This window comes from Sorex fumeus, unplaced genomic scaffold, assembly GCF_029834395.1.
Source record: "Sorex fumeus unplaced genomic scaffold, SorFum_2.1 ptg000044l, whole genome shotgun sequence".
Taxonomy (NCBI): domain Eukaryota; kingdom Metazoa; phylum Chordata; class Mammalia; order Eulipotyphla; family Soricidae; genus Sorex; species Sorex fumeus.
Genome location: NW_026606101.1, coordinates 50,061,422 through 50,067,421, shown reverse-complemented (window position 1 = coordinate 50,067,421; position 6,000 = coordinate 50,061,422).

Sequence of the window (6,000 nt, the reverse complement as noted above, 5' to 3'; positions counted from 1 at the left end):
AAAATTAAAAAATAAATTAAAATCAAGCAAATGACAACACAGCCATTAAATATCCTATTTATCCTTCTGAGTGACAGCAGCACCAACTGGTGTTATCCTGGACTGGGACAGCAGACAGTGAGAGGTGGGAAGTGGTACAGTTTCAAAGGCAGGCAGGCACTTACTAGGGCATCTTGAATTGAAATTGACCACCTTGGGCTATGAAGGATTATTGTTTTTTTTTGGTTTTTTTTTTCCTTTTTGGATCACACCCAGCGATGCACAGGGGTTACGCCTGGCTCTTGTGCTCAGGAATTACTCCTGGCGGTGCTGGGGGACCATATGGGATGCTGGGAATCGAACCCGGGTCGGCCATGTGCAAGGCAAATGCCTTATCCGCTGTGCTATCTATCGCTCCAGCCCCTGATTATTGTTGAAGCTGGGTAATGATTACTTAGGGAGGCCAGAGATACAGGTGAAGGGATACATGGTGGAGGGTTCCAGCTCTCATGTCAAATGGTCCCTGAGCCGCCAGGAGTGACCCCTGAGCACAGAGCTAGGAGTAATACCTGAGCACCACCAGATGTGGTCCAAAAGCAAAAAGAGAAGGTTGAGGGGCCAGAGAGATAGTACAATGGGTAAGGCACTTGTTTTGCACATGGTTGACCTGGGTTCTATCACCTGGCATCCCATATGGTCCCCTGAGCACCACCAAGAATAATTCCTAAGTGCAGAGCCAGGAGTAACACCTGAGCATCTCTGGATGTGACCCCTTCCCCCCAAAAAAATGAGAAATAGAGAGAGAAAAAATGAACTATGACAAAGCACCTGCCTGGAACTTCAATCTCTGACAATGCAAAAAAAAAAAAAGTTAAAAAAAAAAAAGATATGCAAGATCAATCTTTACAGTAGCAGCAGCAAAGCACACATCTCCAGCAGCCACCTGGAGTACAAAGAAGTGCTCCCCATTTCCTGTTTTGTTCTTTTTTGCCATACTCAGAAGTTCTTATGCACTACTCCCTGCTCAGTGCTCGAGAGGGGGGCCACTCATGAGGGTGCTCAGGGAGCTCTTAATGCAAAGTGTGCACTCTGGCCCACAACCCGCCCCTGCCCCCACCACCGCCAACCTTATCCCAAAGGAAAAGCACCAGCTGTTCCATAGAACCACACCCATCACCAAATGGTGCGAGTGCCCTTCAGGACTAGCTGGGCAGGGCGGGCTGCGGGTCCTGGCCAGGGGCGGGTAGCTATGGAGACAGCACTTCCTCCCTCCCTCCCTCCCTCCAGCAGACAGAGCAGGTGCCCAGCTAGAGCTGGCTTCCCCTGGCGGGGAGGGGTGTGGGTTAAGGGCCCGCCCTAGTCAGCACCTCAATGCCTGCTCCTTTGACTGCAGCCAGGATGAGAACTCCCAGAGGGCTGGAAGCTAAGTGCCCTGAAACCCAGCTGAGAATGAGGACACTGTCTGGGAAGGAAAGAATTGTCAGAAACAGCCAGAACGATAGGGCAGTGGGGAGGGCTTGGCCTTGCACAGCAAGGGCTGGGCTTGAGCCCTGACACCCCTGAGCATTCCTGGGTGTGACTCAAAAAGCAACAACAACAACAAAAAGAATTGTCATAAAAAAAGAAACAACTGACAGTATAGTACAATGGGTAGAGCTCTTGCCTTGAATACAGCCAACTGGAGTTTGATCCCTGGCATCCTATACAGACCCCCCAAGCCTGGCAGGAGTGATTCCTGAGTGCAGAGCCAGGAGTAAGCCCTGAGCATTTCCAGGTGGGTGATCCCAAAATAAAAACATAAATGACAAAAAATATAATTACAGGGGGCCGGTTTCTTACGGCAGGTAGGACATTTGTCTTGCCACTTGTAATCCCTGAGTAGTGCTGGGTGTGGCCCCCACCCCCCAAATTATTAGTACAGGCCAGGGATGTAGCTCACAGGTCCTTGCCTTGCATCATGTGTGAGACCCTGGGTTTGAATCCCAGTACCACCACAAAGTATATATACACACACATACACACGCATATGTGTGTTCTATGTGTTACATATATGTAATATATTTTATATTATATACATATGTGTGTTATGTTATAAACTTGTTTCCATTATGAGGCTGGAGATGGGAGCAGTGCACAGCACAGGCCCTGCTTGACGAGTTTGTGCCTTCACACATTCTCCCGCAGATCACACGTTAGTGGCGCTGCCCATGCGTGCGTGCAGGGCAGCACTGACGCCGGAGTTGGTTGGCATGGCTCCCAGTTGGCAGTGCCACTGGGGTCATGCTTGGCATACGTGGGGAGATGCTGGGGATTTCACTCCTCACGCCACAGCTGCAAGGCTGGTGCCCTGGCACTCCGCTATCCCTGGATGCTCATTGTGAAGTTATAATTATAAAAACTGTCATAGCAATTACCAGAAGAAGGTGGTTTTGCTCTGAGGATAGTGGTTGAAGACAAATACGAAATAGTCATTATTAGAATGAAATTCTATACAGTGTGTTGATGAATAAAGGAACCTGGGAAAGATATGAAAGAGACAGAGGCAGCTGAGTGGTAAGAGCACATCTTGCCCCGTGTAAGGCCTTGGGTTTGTTCTTGAGCAACTGAGAGAAATAGAGAGAAAAGAAGGTATTGTAGTAATTTCCCTCTTTACATTCAAATACAGGGCTGGAGAGATAGCACAGGGGGTAGGGCGTTTGCCTTGCATGCTGCTGACCCGGGTTCGATTCCTCCACCTCTCTCAGAGAGCCCAGCAAGCTACCGAGAGTATCTCGCCCGCACGGCAAAGCCTGGCAAGCTACCCATGCCGTATCTGATATGCCAAACACAGTAACAAGTCTCACAATGTTACTGGGCCCGCTTGAGCAAATCGATGAACAACAGGAGGACAGTGACAGTGACGTTCAAATACATGCTGCACTTTTTTGTGGTTGTTGTTGGCGGGGACCCACATCCAGTGGTGCTCAGGGCATACTCCTGACTCTGCGCTCAGGGGTCATTCCTGGGCTAGAGTGATAGTACAGCAGATATGGCATTTGTCTGGGGCCGACCTGGATTTAATCCCCAGCATCCCATATGGTCCTCCGAGAGCACCAGCAGTTACCACTGAGCACAGAGCCAGGAGTAACCCCTGAGCACTGGGTGTCACTCCTGGCTGTACTGGGGGACCATATGGAATGTTGAGGATCAAACCCAGCCTGGCTGTGTGCAAGGTAAGCTCCCTGCCCCCTATGGCTCCGCTCCCCACACTGCACTATCTTTATAATAAAAATGAAACCAGGCCGAGACCAGAGAGAATGTCCACAGGCTGGAGCACATGAACAGAGACAGCACTCCCCCCTCCCTCCCTCCTTCCCTCCCTCCCTCCCTCCCTCCCTCCAGCAGACAGAGCAGGTGTCCAGCTAGAGGCAGCTTCCCCTGGAAGGGAGGGGTGTGGGTTAAGGGCCCGCCCTAGTCAGCACCTCAATGCGTGCTCCTTTGACTGCAGCCAGGATGAGAACTCCCAGGGGGGCGTTCTGGGAGTTCTAAGTGCCCGGGAACCCAGCTGAGAAAGAGGACACTGTCTTTGCATGCAGGAGGACCATGGTCCATGTCAGGCACCCCATATGGTCATTGGGTTTGGCCCCTAAGCCAGAAACACCCCCCAAACCCCAAGCTGAATAAAAAGAGGGGCTTTGGGAAGCAAGGAGTGATGTATGGTGGGGCATCTAGGAGGCACTGCCAGGAGGTGGCCAGGCTGAGCCGGAGGGAGCCGGCATGAGCTGGGTGCTCCCCATGCTAGGAATACCTGCGGAAGGGGTGCATGGGGAGAGGAGCTCTTGAGCATTGGCTCTGAATCTAAAGAGGACATTTGCGGGGGAGAGGGACCTAAGGAGGATCCTTCCTGGGTAAAGGACACAAGTAAGGATGCCTGCTGTTGGCGGAAGCACTGTTACACAGCACAGCGGTGTGGGGGCTTCGGGAGTACAGCAGATACTGGTTTTGCCTGGGGTTGGCCCAGGCTCAATCTTTGGTACTCCAGTCATTCACTAGAGCCCTGCCAGGAGTAATCTCTGAGCACAGAACCAGGAGTAAGTTCCGAGAAAAGCCAGGTATGGCCCCAGATCCAGTAAATATAGAGGGTCTCCAGCCACACATACTTACAAACAATAGCTCACTCACTACAGATTGGCAAATTAAAGGCTGGAGAGATGTGGTACAGCAGGTCAGGCGCTTGCTTTGCACTTGACTGACCCGGGATTGATCCCTAGCATCCCATATGGATTCCCGGGGCACCATGAGGAGTAATTCCTGCAGAGCCAGGAGTTACCCCTGAGCATCACTGGGTGTGGCCCCCCGACAAAAACAAACCAAATCAATAAGTCAGGGAGGGCCGGAGGAAGAGTGCAGAGGCTGGGCACACCTGCCTCGCAGGCGTATGGTCACAAGTTCAAATCTCTGCTGTCCCACACACGCAAAGCACGATCTTCACAGTTCTGTTCCCTGTGGTCCCTGATGCCACAAGTGATTTCTGTCCACCGTACAACCAGGTGTATGTGAGTACCAGAACTAAAAACAGAGGGGAGCACCATGACCAGGAATCTGTGAGCACTGTGTGAGCAATGCAGTGACAGTGATGAGCATCACAACTGTCACCTGTGAGCCTCCCCTCAGAGTTCCTCTCCCAGTGGGCATGTGGGCAGGCACCACAGGTAATGAGAGTGAAGGGCAGGGAGCACTCTGCCTGGGTGTGGGAGCACCTAGCATGATGTGCCACCTGCCCTGGGCATTACAGCCACGAAGGCAGGGGGAGGAATAAGGATACAAATGGGCCGCTTGCCTGGGTCTGATCCTGGCACCTTGAGCACAGAGCCAGGAGCAAGCCCTGAGCACTGCTAATGATGGCTCCAAGCCCAAAATAAATAAATCCATGAGCGGCTGGGGTACACGGAGCTCGGAGCTCAGAGTCTGCATACACGGGGACCCTGTTAGATCCCTGGTCCCACATGACCGTCTGAGTACTGCTGGACACCCCCAAGCACTGCTGGGTTGTAACAGCAGCCTCAGTTCCTTGCCTGCAACCACCTGTTAGCTGAACAACTCAGGAAGAGCCTGAGCACCTCCTAAGAGGCCTGGGGAAAACTGTCCAGTCCTTGCGGCTTGCGGGTACTAATGACCACAACGCGCTCAGCTGTGGAACCCGACGAGCATTTGCTTGTTACCTTATTAATAGTCATACGATTCACCCTGCCAGGACGCTTGTTATTTCCATGTTACAGCTCAAAGAGTGGGACACAGGGCCAGAGCTATGGGGCAGTGGGGAGGGCATCTGCCTTGCACACGACTGGGTTCAATCCTTGGCATCCCTTTAGACCCCCAAGACCGCAAGGAGTGATCCCTGAGTTCAGAGTCAGGAGTAAGCCCTGAGCACAGCCGGTGTTGGCTGAAAAACAAAAATAAAAGGGAGAATTAAAAAAAGGGGGGGGATGGAGCGATATTATAGTGGGTAAGGCATTTGTCTTTCTCACAGCTGGCCCAGGTTTGATCCCCAGCATCCTGTATGGTTCCCTGAGCACTGCCAGAAGTAATTCCTGAGTGCAGAGCCAGGAGTAACTCCTGCGCACCAAAAAGCAAAAAAGAAAAAAAAAATGGGGCTCTGGGAGGCTTCCCAGCCCAGACTCCCGTGTGGGCCCAGAACAGTTCCCAGGATCGAATCACTGACCCGATCACACACTAGCCAGCAGCAAAGGGAAACCAGATCCATGGGAAACCACTGCCCCTTTGGATCAGGACTCTGCCCCCAAAGGGCCAAAGGGACCCGCTATAACATCAGGCGGTCCCTCTCATCGAAGCAACAGTAAGTGTATGGGGGAGTCCCAAACAGTGCTCAGCAGTTCCCTGGTCCCACCTGTGATTCTCGGCCAACTAGGCAGCCGGTTCAGTGCACGGGCCCACGGATGCAGTGCTTCTCAGGTCCTGCAGTGCTGGGGGTGGGCTGGGGACTCCAAGGCTGCACCCCGCCGTTCTGGGACCAAGCGTTGA